Here is a 17,348-nt window from a genome sequence, read left to right on the forward strand (position 1 = left end):
CCAAGAAAATGAGTTTTATCATCAGGTAAACATCTAGTTGTCACTGGCTCTTTTTTGCAATGTCATTCTAGTTGTGTTTGCTGAAATACATAAATATCAAAGCAATAAAATTGGAGGCAATTTTACTATGAGTGCCAAATCTATCATTTAGCCTCATGAGTAAAGCAAACATAAATGGTAAGAAATAGTCAACATCTATAATCCTATTGTGCAATGTTCAATGGTGTATTTTGTTGGTGGTGTTCTCACTTGACAATGGCCTATTGAAAATTCTAGGTCAACATCACTTCCCATCTGCTTAGCATTCCTTCTCCCCCCTTTTGATTTTATTACTTTTCTTTGGAAAAAGTTTGTCAAATTCATCTTTGGCATGTTACTAGACTGAAATATGTCACTGATGGGAAGCATGCCTAAGAAACATTTTATTCTACTATGCAGTTTACTGGATTTTTTGTAGGCTGAGAATTGCAGATCACTATCCTGCAAAGCAGAGTAGCCAATTATGGATTGCTAGAATGAGAAAATGCATAGAAATAGAAGCTGGAAATTGGCACAGATCTGCATAAATCTGATTATGTTAATTTATATGTATGTATGGATACCAATTTATAAATGACTACTCCAAGTTAAATAGAATTACAGTACATTTCATCATAGTAACTGGGGTAACTTCAGTCTGCATTCTAACCATGTGATAATGCTTGATGGACAACTGAAGGTCATTAGTTTCCTTTCTTGGAGTCCTTCATTTTAAAACCACATGTGGTTTTAAAACTGGCCCTTTAGTTGATCCTTCAGTTTGAATCTATCTTCTGCATACATGACCACCCTGCTTCAAAGATAAGGAGAATCCAATACATCTCAGCTTCTTTGAAGCTATTTTGTGCTGTTTTACATTTTTAAAGTCTTGTATGGGTTATGCACCCATATAGATATTGCCATTAAATCTTTAAGATTGAGGAGATCCTCCTCTCTGTCCCAGATTCTTTTCAGGCCTGCTTGATGAAACAAGTAAGAGGATCTTGGTAGAAACTCTTAGATTTTAGAAATCCCTCCCTGGGAAGGCTGGGATGGCACAATCAAAGTAGTGCGAAAGAGTCCTCAAATTCAAAGCAGATTCACTGTCTCATTGAGGGAGGCAACCAGTAGTTACTGAGCTTAGCTTTGTTTCTTATTTTGTCCTTCTCTCTTGTCTACTCTCATAGATCTCTACACTATAGACTTCATTTTTGTGACCATTGGCCAAGCTGATTAGAGCTGATGGGAATTGGAATCTAAAATGAACTTAAGACCAAGCGGAATTGAGGGTTGGAGTAAAAATAAAAAGGCTCCAGACTAAGACAGCTGCCTTGGATGTTTTTTAAACAGAATTTAAAATGTTTTTTTTTTTAATCAGGAAGGGGAAGCACCCAAACTTGCACCCAACCAAGCCTGCATGTACTCCCATATGTTTGCAGCTTATGGATTGCTAGAATGAGAAAGTGCATAGAAATAGAAGCTGGAAATTGGCACAGAACTGCATATATTTGATTATGTTAATTTATATGTATGGATACATTCTAGAATTCGAAGCCTGCATGTACTCCCATATATTTGCAGCTTCAAGTTGAACTCCCCTACTGTAGTCTCATAAACTGAGATATTAATATTTATTGTGTAACAGATACAGAAATCATCTACTTGAGTTAATGGACTGAAGATGTTCGTGTCTTAGTTGTGGTTGCTATTGATTTGGTCAAGTTCATTGACAGCTTGTTTTACTGACAGCATTAAGAATTTAGTTAGGAAAATTGGAAAAAGGCAGGAACATTAAACTTTGTAACAAATTGCAGGGTAATTTAAGTGTCACCTTCTTCTCACACAAATAGGCAGTTGATGAAGCTTAAGATATTTTTGAAACTCTCCTTAATTTAAGGTTGCCATTTTGACAAATGTATACCTGATCTAGTGCTTTATGATATCCTTGTCTGACTTGAGCCCAAATTTGTGCTGTCTTTTTTCTACTGTGTACATTAGTAGGAGTTTCTCAACATATCAAAAGTATTATTTCTTTCCCAATGAAGACCAGTTTCTTCTTGGTGCCTCATTCTAGCATAAATGTATTTCCTTAGATGTTGTTGTGGTTCAGCCAGATGAAGATGAGGGGATTGGGGTTTCAGAGCCTGGGAGAGTGATAGATGGTTCTTTAGATGAGGAAAAGGAGGGGATTTCAGAGAACAATTTTGTCTGTGAGACAGAGTTTGAAAGTGGAACTGTTTTGGAGTCCAGCAGACAGGGAAAGGACCTTTTACCCACAAGGAGCTTAGCATCCACTGATAACGACCTGACAGACCAAGATAGCTTGTCCAAGGGAACAGCTGGGTTAGACAGGGATACCAGGCTGCTTCAGAGGGGGAAAAACATCAGATGCAGGAAATCCAAACGAATCTGTGAGAAATTTGCATAGAGACAGGGACCTCAAGGTCAAAGAAATGCTTTCATATTTTGCAGCCCTTAAATCAGAGAGCGTCTCATTGAGATTTTAGATCAGGCAATGCTGCTGAATAGTAAGGATGCCTAGTTCATGTTTTACTTCCTGGGAGTTTTGTTTCATGTTTTAAGAAATAGCCTTGATTTTTCTGGATTCATGTTCATGTTTTGATTCTTGTTTTCCTTGGATTATGCTCATGTTATGATTCTTGTTTTTCTGTACCATTTTGATTATTTGGGTTATTGCCTTTGAAGTATTTTCACCCCTCACCATCTTGTTTGGAGTTTTACATATTGACTACCTTTTCTGATTACCTGTTGAATTTTGCCTTCCTTATTTCTTTTGGTGATTTCCCCCTTTTTATATGTACTTTCTTCAATAAACTGTTTCACTATTACTTTTAGATTCCTGGTTGGCGCTAAGGGCAAGGTGAACTCTGCCTGAGGGTGCAATAGATGTGACACAATGGTGCATCCGATTTGGACTTACATGAACTGCATGATACCATTACACAAGTTTTAGGAACATTGCCTCAGAAGTTTAGTACATGTGCTCCTGTATGGTGGGTGGGAAAATTGCAGAAACTCTTGTGAAAAACATAAATGCATGGACATACTCTTTGTTGTCCAATTGATAGCAAAAGATCCCAATCCAATATTTCAGCAGAGCTAACCATGCATCCTATTTTAGGCAACAAAATAAGAGCTTGGCCACCTTACATCCAATGCTGTGGTGGTAAGTTTCAAATTACTGATGCTTCCCTTTACAGTCTCCAAAGCCATGATAGATACGAGGATCCAAAAATGAAGAGTCTTAACACTAAAATAAATCTGTAATTTCCATCTCCACCAGAAAAATTTGTTTTGTAAAATTAAATGGTATTAATTATCCATTCAAAATCAAATAACCTCCCAATTTTTCTTGTCATGCAGTTTCAAGTGATTTCCAAGTTAGTCATCGAAGGTCACCCAGTGTGTTTCCATGGCAAAGCAGGGATTTCAACCCTAGTCTCCCAGTATCCTAGTCCAACACTCAAACTTTGACACCTTGTTGCCTCCCTACCCTTTCAGTATTTAAAGTTTCATCAGAAGAATGGGCAAAAGATAGACTGTGGATTTTTGGGCATACTGCCAACTAACTAATGGCAACATGCCTATAAGAAAAGTAAAGTAAAGTAAAGACTTTCTGTATATATTTCTGGTTTCAATATTAATGTCAAAAATATGTGGTATGATTTTACATAGGATCTGTGCTATATTAGAACGGTAGAGACAAATATCACTTAAGTAAATGAAACATTAAATATTAAAGAACCAAAATAATAAAATAAGGTGTATACACAAAACTCATCTGGGAATCTGCTATTGCAAGTTTCCCAGGTTATGAGATGTTGACTCCTAATTGTTTCACAGTAACAACAAGAAGATAAATTAGGCTAGTAAAATTGAAAATGTATTGAGATAAAAGGATTGGATTTTCCCCTGAAAGGACCATGAAATTTAGTTCTGAAACTAAAAACAAATTCAGACACTCATAATATGCCCAGAGATGCTCCTTTCTTAAAGGTTAGGTGTATAATTTTTCTATCCAGCTCTGGTAGGTGGGATCTTGGGGTTTTAGTAAAAGAAAGATAAACCCAACAAGCCTAAAGCATACTTTCATTCTATTCAAATCTCTCTTTGCAATAGAGTACAACATTCAGCCACGCAATCCTTCAGTTTGGTCCAAACAGCTTTTATTATTTATTTAATTTAGATACCACTCTTCTCCCCCTTCAATCTATAGTACAAAACAAAACATTGCTGTATATAACAATTTCTTGTCCATTTTATCAGATTAAATAAGAGATAACTAGAAGTGCATATAAGATATCCTTTGTCTGTTTACTTTAGGAGTATGAGTTTTTAAGTTATGAACAAAAACGTGGAAAGAAACTATTGTGTTGAAATTAAACACATGCATCTTATATGTGAATATAATTCATCATTTCCTTTTTTGTTTCTTTTTTGCCTACAGAAACTGTAAAAAAAAGAGAATGGAGTGAATTCCCTTGTTTACTCTGTGTACTTTTAACTTATGGCAGAGTTTTGTTATTGAACAATAACATTGCGGGTGCTTTCAAATAATAATATTCTATGTTACATGGGTTATTGCCAGCCAGTCTGCAAAACGATTTATTGACTGATTGATTTTAATGTTTACAGTGTTTCATTCCCATTTCATAACAATAGAGTGCTTAAATTATACCTTCCAATTCTCAAAGCAGATTGGTTTTGGGATAAATTAATTTTCTATATTGGTTGCTACGAGAAAATAGCAGGTTAGATTTTTAATTTTTATTCATGCCTTTGTTTAGAAATACAAATCTGATTTAAGAATTATAAAAGATGGGATGGATGAGATGTTTGGATTTTTGCTAAAGCAAACCTAGAATACTTCAGATTTCATGGGTCTTTCCATAGAAAACAAATATTTGATTAGGTTTATTCTGGTTATATTGAGCATATGAAGCTTCAACTGGCCTCTCTATAAGTCCCCTAACCAACATACCTTTGGACTTGGCAGTTGTGGGATTCTCGAGATTCAAGCCCTCAAAAATACCTTGATCCAACTACATATTTCACTACAATCACCCTCTGTATCCACAGATTCTGCATCCATGCAGTCAACCATCCCCAGATTGAATTTTTTTAATCCAAAAAGAAAGCCTTGATTTTGCCATTTTACTACACCACTGCATGTAATGGAACTTGACCATCTACAAATATTGGTATCCAAGGGGGTGTCCAAGCACCAAACTCTAGTGGATACCAAGGACCCATTCTACACCCATGGCATGCTTTTATTCCACCCAAACCATAGAAAACAATGGTTATCAAGGAGTATATTGATGCATCTGTCTGCTTCAAGCAATCCTTTCCAGGTTCTTTCTTGTACCAGGTTCAGATTGATGCCATCCAGCAAAGTTGCCTGTTGCTAACATTTCTTAGCAGATCGGTTTGGCTTTCAGATACACTCTGCTCTATGTGTCAAACTTTCTCTTGATCTTTATGTTACCACTGGATACTCTGAAACATCAGGGAGAAAGAGGTCCTCTTACTGTCAGGGTCACTGAGGAGGCCAACAGATGGAAAGTGTAACTGTCACACTAAACACAATGACTGAAAAATATGAGCCTCCCATGGGACCAAGGGCTGCCCTGCCTAATGCTGTTGAATCCAAGCATACAAAAAATATAATGGCTGCAAGTAGGGTGCTTCCTTTGAAGTCTGCCTTCCTAGTTTTATTTTCTGATAAATGAAGTCTCTTTTTAAGAAACATGTTTTTTCATTTTATGCAATATATGGGTTATTTCTTTTCTAGAGTTTGAAATTTAATAGGCTTATTCTTTGTTTGAAAAAGAGATATCTGGAGGGCAAAAGAAGTTTGAGAATGGGGTGAGTTACTTAGGATTTACTGAAAGTCTTAAACAGACTCCAGAGGATCACCTGTCAGTTGGACTCTATGCCAACTGTAGGGAAATATGACCCTTGGACTACATGGGGATAGTAGCCACTTTTTTTGAGTCATGCCAGGTCTACCTAATGCCTCTAGAAATATTAACACATCTATCCAATTGAACACGATGCGGTGAAGAGATCAGGTAGAAGAGATTTATCTGGTCAAATCTTTCTGCTGGGTAGGCAACCACGCTCTGAGACATAGTTCAGGGTATTTTATAGTCAAAGGTTTTAAGCATGCACTCACAAACTATTTTGTTCACACTTCACTTGCCCCTTTGTTCTCTTTGGAGCCCCCTAATCAGCAATTTGCAACACCAATAGACAACAACAATGTCCCTTCTTCCTGGCTTGCAGGTGATCAAGTCCCCTCCTTTGAACTCTCCTCTTTTCAACTAAGTCAGTGGTTCTCAACCTGTGGGTCCCAGGTGTTTTGGCCTACAAATCCCAGGAATCCCAGCCAGTTTACCAGCTGTTAGGATTTCTGGGAGTTGAAAGCCAAAACACCCAGGAACCCACAGGTCGAGAACCACTGATCTAAGTCCTTTTCCTGTTGCTTTGACTATCTCCCTCTCAGGCCTCTCTTTCTGTCTAAACCTTTTGCTGGCTTAGTAATTTTCCATTTTTCTTTGTTTCCCTTTACCCTTTCTTCATTTCTCTTTGCCCCAGTCCCTTCAAAATCACCTGAAAAATGCCCCTAAATCACACTACAAGCAGTACCATGTCTTACAACACCCAAACCTGAAGACATCCAGTCCCAGATCTTCTCATTATTTATCTCTCAGAAAGTCCCCCTCCAGACATACAGTGGGTAAGAGAAGTGGGCAGTGGGCAACAGAAGTGATTGCCAATCAATTTTGAGTTGCAAGTTCTGCTGAATTTTATGTAGAAATATGGAAGTATGGCCTGCTGGAGACATTGTGTCTAATCCTGTTTGTAGTAGGCCATCTCTGCTTTATAGTAGTTATTTCAGGTATAAAGCAGGGGAATAGACTAGGGGACTTTATTGCATGAACTGCTATCCCACGACACTAACATGATCTCTGATAGCACCAACATATTGGTATGAGCACCCTCATTTATTATATGTTTGCATTTGTGCAGCTGTGCTGATTTACCAATCCATGGCCCTGCACTTGTAGTTCTGCATAACCTCATAATCTTGCCCTCCTGCACTTTTGCTGCTCCGTAAATAGGTTTTTAAAGCCATTCTGTAAGTTCAGATATGTTTAATAAAGTAAAATTCAAATTCAAAAATTTACAGCCTCAGGAGTAGCAAGAGGGAAAAATGGGAGAGTATAAGACACCTGCCCCCTGATGCTATTTCAGTGCCGGCATAGAAGTGGAACAGCTGCATTGAACCAGGTAAGCGATCGAAACATAGCACAATCTGAGGCTATTGATGGGGTTTCCCATCAATAGTGGTTGATAGGTTTATCAGGAGGAGGGAGCTAATTAGCAATGAGATGCCTATAGCATTGTGGGATTTGGACCATCACCGAAGTCCTGCTTCAATGCCAGTTTGCTTCCTTCATGTGATAAAATTATAGGAGACATACAAGATATCTTACAGCTGTGTGATTCTGTGATTTTAATACTCTTCTCCATCAATGATTATAAAGCACAAGAACAAGGTGGCATATGTTCCATCTTTCTGAGCTGCCTAGCAAATGCATGCACTTTTGAAGTGCTGATTTCCTGAATGGTCAGGAATACCAAATTTCAATGACATTTGGGAAATTGTTGAATGGCTGCTCCATCCCTAATACAAATTTGAAATTGACTGTTCGATAAATCATGAAAACGTAGTGTTGGAACTGTACCTTATAAAATTTCCTTTCCTCCAGCTGGAGGATGATAGCAGCTGTAGTCCGAAAAAGAAACATTTACACGCTCTGAGTGAATTTTTTTTCTAAAGTGCCGAAGCTCCAACAGGCTGCAGCTAGCACTTTAATAGCTGCTGTGTTTTGCACCAGTTAAAGTTTCCACAAAGGCAGTCCTGTATAGACCACATTACTGTAGTATAATAGGATATCATCAAGACATGTATAAACAAATTAATGATTAGTTTCTCTCTGTTGACTTTCCCCTCTCTCCTTCTAAATGCTAGTGTGTCAGAATAAAAAGCACATTAAAAAGACTTCAGTGTCAAAGTGAGAAATGAGAATTTATCATTTCCACTGTGTGGGTTTTATCTGTTTCATTTTTTATCTATACTTTGATAGAAGAGCAATTTTATATCCTCTGATGCATTCTTTCTGTGACTGCCGATTCTGGGCAATTATAAGGACACATTGAATAAAACAAACAAGTTGGCCGAGGATTTTAAAAAAATATCTCTTCATTTTAGAAGGCAGCATTCAATGGTTATGCATTGCTAAAGTCTTCGACCAGCGTTTCAGTGTCACATACCAGCTCTCCATGACAAGCTTCATAAGAAATAAGTTTTGCATATAGAAGAAATAAATGCAGGAATCCATGGCCCCTGCTGGCTGCAGTGAACTGTGTAGGCCTCTGTGGTTCTACAACAGTATGTTTTATGCAGAAAGTAAAGCTCTTGGGAAAAACAGAAGAAAATCTATCCACAAAGGCATTTTCAAGAAAGGAGACAGAATATACAGTCAAGTAGAGAGGCAACGGGTAACTAATGCTCTCCTCAGGGATCTGCCATTATGTTGAGTGGCAGGATCTATTGTGTTGTCAGAATAGCGGATCACTGGAGATAACCGCGGTAGTAAACAACAAACTCTTTATTAATTACAAAACTCCCTGGAAGGATTCAAGAACTAAACCTAATGTCATGCAAATAACAAAACATATTTCTGAGATACTCGTTCACAGAAATGTCTTTGGGCTACCGCTGACTCCATGGCATTGGGGGGGGGGGGGGTGCAACAATCTCCTTCATGAAAGCTGCCTGTATGTTTAATTATTTGTGTATGTTCCAGGAATTCAATGGATTTTTTTTTCTAGCTGAGGTTATCAATTGGATTTAGATCATGGGAGTAAACAGAACTCAGTTACGCTAGAGTGCCATTAAGTAATATGGATGAAAAGGGGAGAAAATTTACAACCAAATCCTGCATGTGTTAATTCAGAGGTGATGCAGAAGCATTGAATTTTAACACCTTCTGCAGATGATGACAAACCTAAGGAACTACAAAGTGAAAACATCTCTTTACTCGTTACAAGGAAGATAGAGAGGGCACATACCTAGTTTACACATAGGCTGAGTCCAGAATAAGTTGAACATTGGTAAATGCTGGTCACAGTTCACAGTCCTATTTAGTGGTTCCTTTTTAATGACATTTGGCTCAAAATGAGTACATTGGAACTTTTATTTTTGGGACTACAACTAGCCATACTGGCTGTGAGGTTCTCGGAAGCATAATGTAAAAACAAAAAACAAAAACAAATCTTGCCCATGTTTTATACTACAGGCAGTCTCCAAGTTACAAACATCTGACTTACAACTTGCAGTTACAAACAGGGGTGAGAAAACAGGAAGTGAGATAAATTCCCCCTAGGAAGGGAAATTCATTCCTGAAAGAGTTATCATGGGGAAATGATGCCTCAATTGAAGCCTTGTCATCAATCCTTGTTTCCACAACAAGCCATTTTTTTCAAAATCTAATTATCTCAGGGACAGGAAGTGAGGTGAAATATTCTAAACAGGGGCACAGACAGCAAAACAAACACCACAGGAGTGTTAGTCTTGCCCTATGCGATCCAAGGGTGTGTGTGTGTATGGAAATGGACACTTCAAAGTCAATGTTTCACAATGGACAATGTTTAGGGCTTAGAAGAGTTTTCCATTTGTAACTCTATCCAGCATAGCCTTCTTATTGTTGAGTGCCTTCACATGTGTTACTATTTGTCATGATCCTAAGATGAATCTATCATGGGATTTCATTGGCAAGATTAGTTGTGTGCATGTGTGTGTGTGTGTGGGGGGGGGGGTGCCTTTGCTTTCCTCTAAGTCTCTGAGGCTGAGGTTATGTGATTTGCCTAAGGTCACCTAATAGATTTCCATGGCTGATCAGCATTAAAACTTTGGTTTCCAGAGTTGTAATCCAACACTGAAACCACTGCGTCACACTAACAACCTCATCAGATAAGTCTTTGGCAGTGTCGTAGAATGTTTTCACCTTAGCCATGGAACCCCACGCTGCCCATCAGATGATGCAGACTTACTTCTGGTGGGGCTCCGTAGCTCAAGTATCTTGCAAGGCTGTGCTCAGAACATGGGAGGCTTCCTGTGTTCCATTTAAAACAATGAGGTCAACAGGGTGAAGCCGTGATTATGGCAATAGTGCCATAACTGTTATTGCATAGAGACCATGGATACAGAGTGGTTTCAGATGCGTAACTCTAGATTATACACCTGCAAATCCAATTTACACCACTCTGGCAGAACTAGTGTGGCCTAGAGCTTTGCATTTTGGATTATGACTCTGGAGCCTAGGGTCCTGTGTTTAACTATAAAAATCTACTAAGTGACTTTGGGCAAGTCACACTCTCTAAGCCTCAGAGAAAGGCAAAAGTAAATCCCCTCTGAAAAAAACATCTATGATCGATTTGCCTTAGGGCTGCCATAATCAAAAGTGCCTTGAAAGCACACAACAACAACTGATGCAGATAGTGATTGTGAGCCTAGATTTATTTAATTGATGTCCCTCCCTGCCACCAAAGAATGGTGTTTGTGTGTGTGTGTGTGTGTGTGGGGGGGGGGGGGGGGTAGGGCATCAATGTCCCCGTTCATCTTAAGACCCTTCTTTGAGCTATATTAGGCCAAACGGTGGTGATTGATCCAAAGTTATTTGTGAACTTAATGTCTGAGTAGAGTTGAATTTTAAGTATTCCTCACTGAGTGTGTCTCTTGATCTTAAAGGTAGGCAACTGCAGTCTTCCAGATATTTGGCCTATAATGCTCATCTGCTCTTGCTCATTTGGCCAGTGATGTGAGACCATGGGAGCTGCAGTCCAAAAGCATCTGAGGAACCCTTGTTGTCCCCTCTCACATACAGTAGTGTTCTGACCATGACATTATGGTTCTCTAATAGGTGTGGGAATCACATACATGGCAATATTATCTCAGTAACATTGTCTATTAGCCACTAACCACAGCATATACAGAAGGAATTTAGCTAGCTCATTTGATAGAAGGATAAATCATTGCCCAATGCATGTTCTTCTCATGACCCATACATTCTGTTCAGATGAAACAAAAACTCCAGATTTCGATCTCTGAGGCTTTAGTTCTAGCGAGAAATTCTTCTTTTGGCAGGAAATTGTGAGAGCCACACATCAAGGTCAAGGATTAAACCCGTTAGATCAAACATTCACTTCGTATTTCCTCTAAAATAAAAATGAGAGGCACTGGACAAATTAACAAATGAGACCGCAGGCACAAATTTCAGGCATGACACTTGTCTGGTGTGTGTGACCATTTCCCCCTCACCAACAGTGATTGATAAATGTGCATGATTCAAGACTGGAAAAAAGCTGCTTCAATCAGGAGATCTTGAAGGTCAGATGCCTTTAAAGAGACATGTTTTCCCGCCAGCATGCTTGGTAAGGTCAAGACTTTCTTGAGCGCCATAAAAATGTAGAAAGCAATTAAATTCACCTCATACCATGAACTACTTGACCCCCCTTTACCCTTTTAGTTGCCTGTAGCCACTCTTTTGAAGAGTTGACATTTTGTATGGATTGCAACAGAGCTGCCTGGCTTTTAATAATGATTAGAAATAGATACTTTATAGATGAATGACTTTTTTTTACACACACTTTGTATAACTAGGGAAAAAACACTATTTGAAAAGTAAATACATAATGCTACATTAGAATAAGCAGAAGAAATAGATATTAAAACAGTGCTGGAATGGCAAATTAGCACCATTTCTCCTGGTGTGTCATTTACAGCAATGAGCAGAAACAGATATTAAATTTGTCATGCTGCCAGAGGTCTAGGGTGCAGCTGGGGACCAGAAAACAGAGGAATTATGGCCTGTCAACAAGCTACCCTTTGGCTCCAACTATTCACAGGAGGGAGAGGAATGTACTTGAAAGAATAATATAAATGTATCAGTCAGGAGAATTCCCAATGGGTTTTAAACTATAGGCAGATTTTGGGGCTCACATGCAGCCATCCATATTATTCTTCCTGTTGTTTTGTTGCTTATGAAAGGAATTGCAGATGCTCTACAAATCTGGTGTTCCACCCTTCAAGTTTTAAGAGTTTAGAAAAGTTAGTTCTGAATAACACTTTTCAAAAGCTCCTGCCCAGTATGGCCAATGGTTAGGGATTCTCGGAACTGTGATCCCCAAAAGTGACCTTTATGAGCTCTTCTGTGTACAGTGAAAAAATGGGAATGGGTGGATAATGGGAATGGGAAATGTGTCCTTCTAGCAAGGGGTATCCTAATACATTTTACAGAGCTTGATGTGAAATCTATACCTTCTTAAGGATGATTCACATGATTTAAACTTGTTTCAGTTTTGTTTTAGAGTCAGATTTAGGTGGAAACAGTATTGATCACCTTTTGGATGATTCACATTAAGAACAAGAGAGGAAGAATTCATCGCTCTTGATTATGGCAGACCCCAGTAGCTTCAGGAGCATCAATCATGTCATTCCTTTGGATGGCTTGCCAGGATGGGACTTGGGGAGGAAGCATGACATAGTCCAATCAGAGCTCTGTTTCCTTAGTTGTTCCCACAAGTCAACACTGACTTGTACTGAGTCTCCTACTCCATCCAAACATTTCATGGGGTTTTCTTGGCAAGATTTCTTCAGAGGCATTTGGCAGTTATCTCCCTCCTAGGCTGAGTGTGTGTGACTTTCCCAAGGTCCTCTAATAGGTTATCAGAACTGAGCAGGGATTCAAGCTCTGGTCTCTCAGTGTATAAGTCCAGCACTCAAACCAGGACACCACACTGGTTCTGGCGTTGTTTCCTACTTTTGTGAAATTCTTCACTCTATGTGAAAGAGGCATTTTTTCAGCATCTTTCTCAGGAAGGGTAAAACAACACATCTTTCAGTGGGGGTGAGGTAAAGGTGTCCTCTTCAACATATTATGTGTATGAGGTAGCTGAGGTGACAGCATTTTCCTTGGGTATTTGTTGGCAACCCAAAGGGATAAAGAATGGACAGAGATTCTGAAAACAGAACTTTGTAGAATTGGGGTTTATGAGGATACATTGGGACACTCATCTAGATGTCTGCATATCCACACTTCCTCTTGAAAACTGTTCTTTTGCTCCCCAAGCTTGTTAACTTGTGCATGGACAAAAAGAGAGAAAATATATCATCCAGACAGATGACAAAAAGGCACAGATATCTTTCTTGCTTGTACATATGTAATGTACAAAGCATGACTATATATGTGTGTGTGCGTGTGCGTGTGCGTGTGTGTGCGTGTCCATGTGCACACCTGCCTGTGTCAAAGTATGTATGTGTGTTTGTCTGTCAGTAATACAAAGGCTGTTGCCAGGTAAAGTGGCCCCCTGTGATGTCACTGGATTGGTTGTTGCGAGGTGAAGTGATGTCACTAGGGAAGAAAGGTGACGTGTATGAGGGGAAGGGAAAAAAGGAAAGAGCCACAAAGAGGGGCTGTTTACCATTTCCATAGAGACATTGTGAGGTAGGCCCTCTCAGAGATGGAGAAGGAAGAAAGTTGGTGGGCATCAGTCCCAATGACATCAGGACAATGCCAGGTATATATGCTAATATGAAACAGAAACAATCTTGGATATCTTTTGGATGATTCAAATTTAGAAAGAACAAATGAGGATTATTAAGTAGAAACAGTCAAATTTTGGATGATGCATACTGAGAACAGGATAGGAAGAACCCATTCCTCTTGGTTCTGGTGCACCCCCATAGTCTTCAGGAACATCAGTCATGTTATACTTGTTGAATGGCTTGCCAGGTTGGGATTTGGTAAATGGCCCTGTCCATCTCATAATATTAAGAACAGCTGTTCTTATAACTACTATAGAATCATAGAATCATAGAATAGTAGAGTTGGAAGAGACCTCATGGGCCATCCAGTCCAACCCCCTGCCAAGAAGCAGGAAATTGCATTCAAAGCACCCCCGACAGATGGCCATCCAGCCTCTGTTTAAAAGCCTCCAAAGAAGGAGCCTCCACCTATCTATCTGGGTCAGGTTTGGGCAAACTTTGACCCTCCAGTTGTTTGGGACTTCAGCTCCCAGAAATCCCAGCCAGCTTCCCAGCTGCTAGGAATGGTGGGAGTTGAAGTCCAAAACACCTGGAGGGCCAATGTTTGCCCATGTTTGATCTGGATGCTGATTGTTGATGGACAATCTGAAGGCCCCTGCTTTTCCTTATTATGGTTCCTTTCTCTTTCAAAATCTCTATGACTTTGAAACAGAGGATGTTTTGAAAAAGGTGACTGCTTCCTGACACCTTAGCTGGGAGGACCCTACAGCTAACCCTTTTCAGCAGTAGTCTATACTGATAGCAAGATGAGGGACATAAGCAACCTGCCATCCATCTGGAGAAAAAATGGAAAAATGTCCAAATGATTGCTTCCCACCTCTTGCATTTTGCAAAGTAGGATTATTATGACAGCTATATCAAAACTTGGAACAACGGCAGCAGCACATTCTGTGCTTCTGTAATAAACACTGTCATTTGAATGTTTAGCCTTTTCCACCCTCCCTCTCTGTTCTTGTTTGCTGCACTCTGAGAGGGGAGAGGGAACCCCTGCAATTCAGGAAACGGGCTGGTGGTGTCATCCCATTACCATGGTAGAGAGATGGTGCACTGCGTGTTTCTCTTCAAGCATTTAATACATTCTTCTGTAATTTTTGTCTCGGAAGTAATGAGGCCTGACAGCTTAGGCTTGTGCATGATAACAATCCCACACTGGTATTATTTTTTTTAAAAAAAACAACTCCTTCATTGCCAAATCATAAAGGACAAAATGACTCCCTCCACCACCTCTCCCCCTCCTCCGGGTGACAGTAAACATGCTTCATTTTATAAGACATCATGGTTAACAACCTGAAACAATGAAGAAGAGGAGAGGAAAAAGAAGAGGAGGAAAGGAGAAAAACATAGTTGCAGCGAAACTAATTTGTATTAAAGGGAGGAGGAAGATGCTGATCTGAATATAAAGTTGCTTTTGTGAGATTGCAGGGAAATACAAATGCACTAATTCTTTTAAGTTGAAGATTTTTAAAAACTGATGAAACATGTATTCCTATTATAAGAGAAATAGATGTTGGTATTACTATTATGAAATTATTTTAAGTGTGCTGTTGCTTCATGCTGCTTTATGTAGGTGTAGGTCATGATTGGAAACAAAGAATGGAAAGAGGAATCTATGGGAGTCTCGTATTGTCAGCCTTTTAATTTATTGCTACCACTATTACTTTAGTTGCCAGGGCTACCCACGAGTACACACAGACAAATCCCTCCGAGCTTCTGATTGAAAGTCAGCAAGATGTCAATTACCTTGTTGATTATGGTGGGAAGACTTATTATCTGAATGTTTACGTCCAAGTGCCAAAGTTTCTTGTCATGGATTGAATATACAGCTAGGTTATGTATGGCTAAGGCTGGTCCAATATGGCTAAAGCTGAATAAGACAGAGTATAGGGTAGTGCCTCTTCAAATCTTAGGCACCCCCAACTTGTGGTGAAGCCACAGACAGCCTTGTTGAGGAATGTGTATGGCAGGAAGCTGTATATGCTTTCTTTCACTTACCTACTCTACAGCAGTCATAATTTAGCCCTCATCTGACTTTTCAGCTGCTTTAAAATGCCCCGTTTCCTCCTCCTCTCTCCCTTGTCATTATTTTAGTTCAATTGATGCAAATGGAGATCAAAGTGTAACAGTACCAAATAAACTCACGTTGAACTTATGTATGTTGAGGGCAGGTTTTGGACTCCAAATTTTGGATTTTGATATGGCTGCTGAATAAGTTAAGGTTCATTCCACAGAAAGGGGAATGCTCCAGTGATATTTCAGGAATTCTCTGGTTGTTGCTGCCATTTCTGCATTGGTGGATTTCAAAAAGTGGTACTGTAGTGGAGAGATTACAGAGCGTTTATTCTCCCATGATAGATTTAACTCTTGCCTTTCGACTCAGAGAAGGAGATGGTTCCCCTTTTTAAACAACAGTTAATGTACAGTGCTCGCATTGACCCATAGAGAATCGAACAAACCCTCATGAAGCTGGAAGTTGGAAAGTGTTAAATTGCCTCTGTGTTGTTGTCTGTATGGAGCCTCCGGTGGCTCAGTGTGTTAAAGCGCTGAGCTGCTGAACTTGCAGAACGAAAGGTCCCAGGTTTAAATCCGGGCAGCGGAGTGAGCGCCCGCTGTTAGCTCCAGCTTCTGCCAACCTAGCAGTTCGAAAACATGCAAATGTGAGTAGATCAATAGGTACCGCTCTGGTGGGAAGGTAACGGCATTCCATGCAGTCATGCCGGCCACATGACATTGGAGGTGTCTACGGACAACACCGGCTCTTCGCCTTAGAAATGGAGATGAGCACTAACCCCCAGAGTCGGACATGACTGGACTTAACGTCAGGGGAAACCTTTACCTACTTACTTTGTCTGTATGTTGTATGTCTAATGGCATTGAATGTTGGCCATGTATATGTACATTGTGATCAGCCCTTAGTCCCCTTCGGGGTGAGAAGGGTGGAATATAAATGCTGCAAATAAATAATTTTTTTCAGGCTCCAGAATTTGAAGAACCAGGACAGCACTGCCACCCTCCTCTCACAGTTGCAACAACATGACACGTCAGGAACTTACTCCAAGGGGCCTGCAGACTGAGGCAGGCCTCTTTGGTAAATTTAGGGGGAAAACGGGGGACAGGTGGCTCACTAAATACCTTCCCAGGTCAACCAGATAGCATCTAGCCACCCTCCCCCATCAAAATTCTGGGATTTGGGCCCACTGTGTGGCCTAAATCCCAAGAGGAATTTCAATTTACATTTTATTGGTGTGGCCTTGTGTATATTTGTTATAAATATTTTAATAGTGTTGTGCTTTATCATTCTGCTTTAATCCTGCAAGGAATGGCAGGAATTATTATTATTATTATTATTATTATTATTATTATTATTATTATTTGCTGCAAAGGGTGCTCTACAACTGTAAAATTCATGCAGTTTAACACCACTTTAACTGTCTTTAGCCTTCTCTGTCAAAGAGTGGTGGTACCCCACTAAACTACACCTCCTATAATTCTGTAACAATGAGTGGTGGCAGTTAAAGTGGCATCAGTCTCCATTAATTCTGCAATGTAGATGCATCCAGAGTTAACTAAGTGCAAACCATGTTTCTAACAACTGAAGTAAGCAAAGACAAAGAAGAAATACGAGAGAAAGAGA

This window comes from Anolis carolinensis, chromosome 3 (genome assembly GCF_035594765.1).
Source record: "Anolis carolinensis isolate JA03-04 chromosome 3, rAnoCar3.1.pri, whole genome shotgun sequence".
NCBI classification, from domain to species: domain Eukaryota; kingdom Metazoa; phylum Chordata; class Lepidosauria; order Squamata; family Dactyloidae; genus Anolis; species Anolis carolinensis.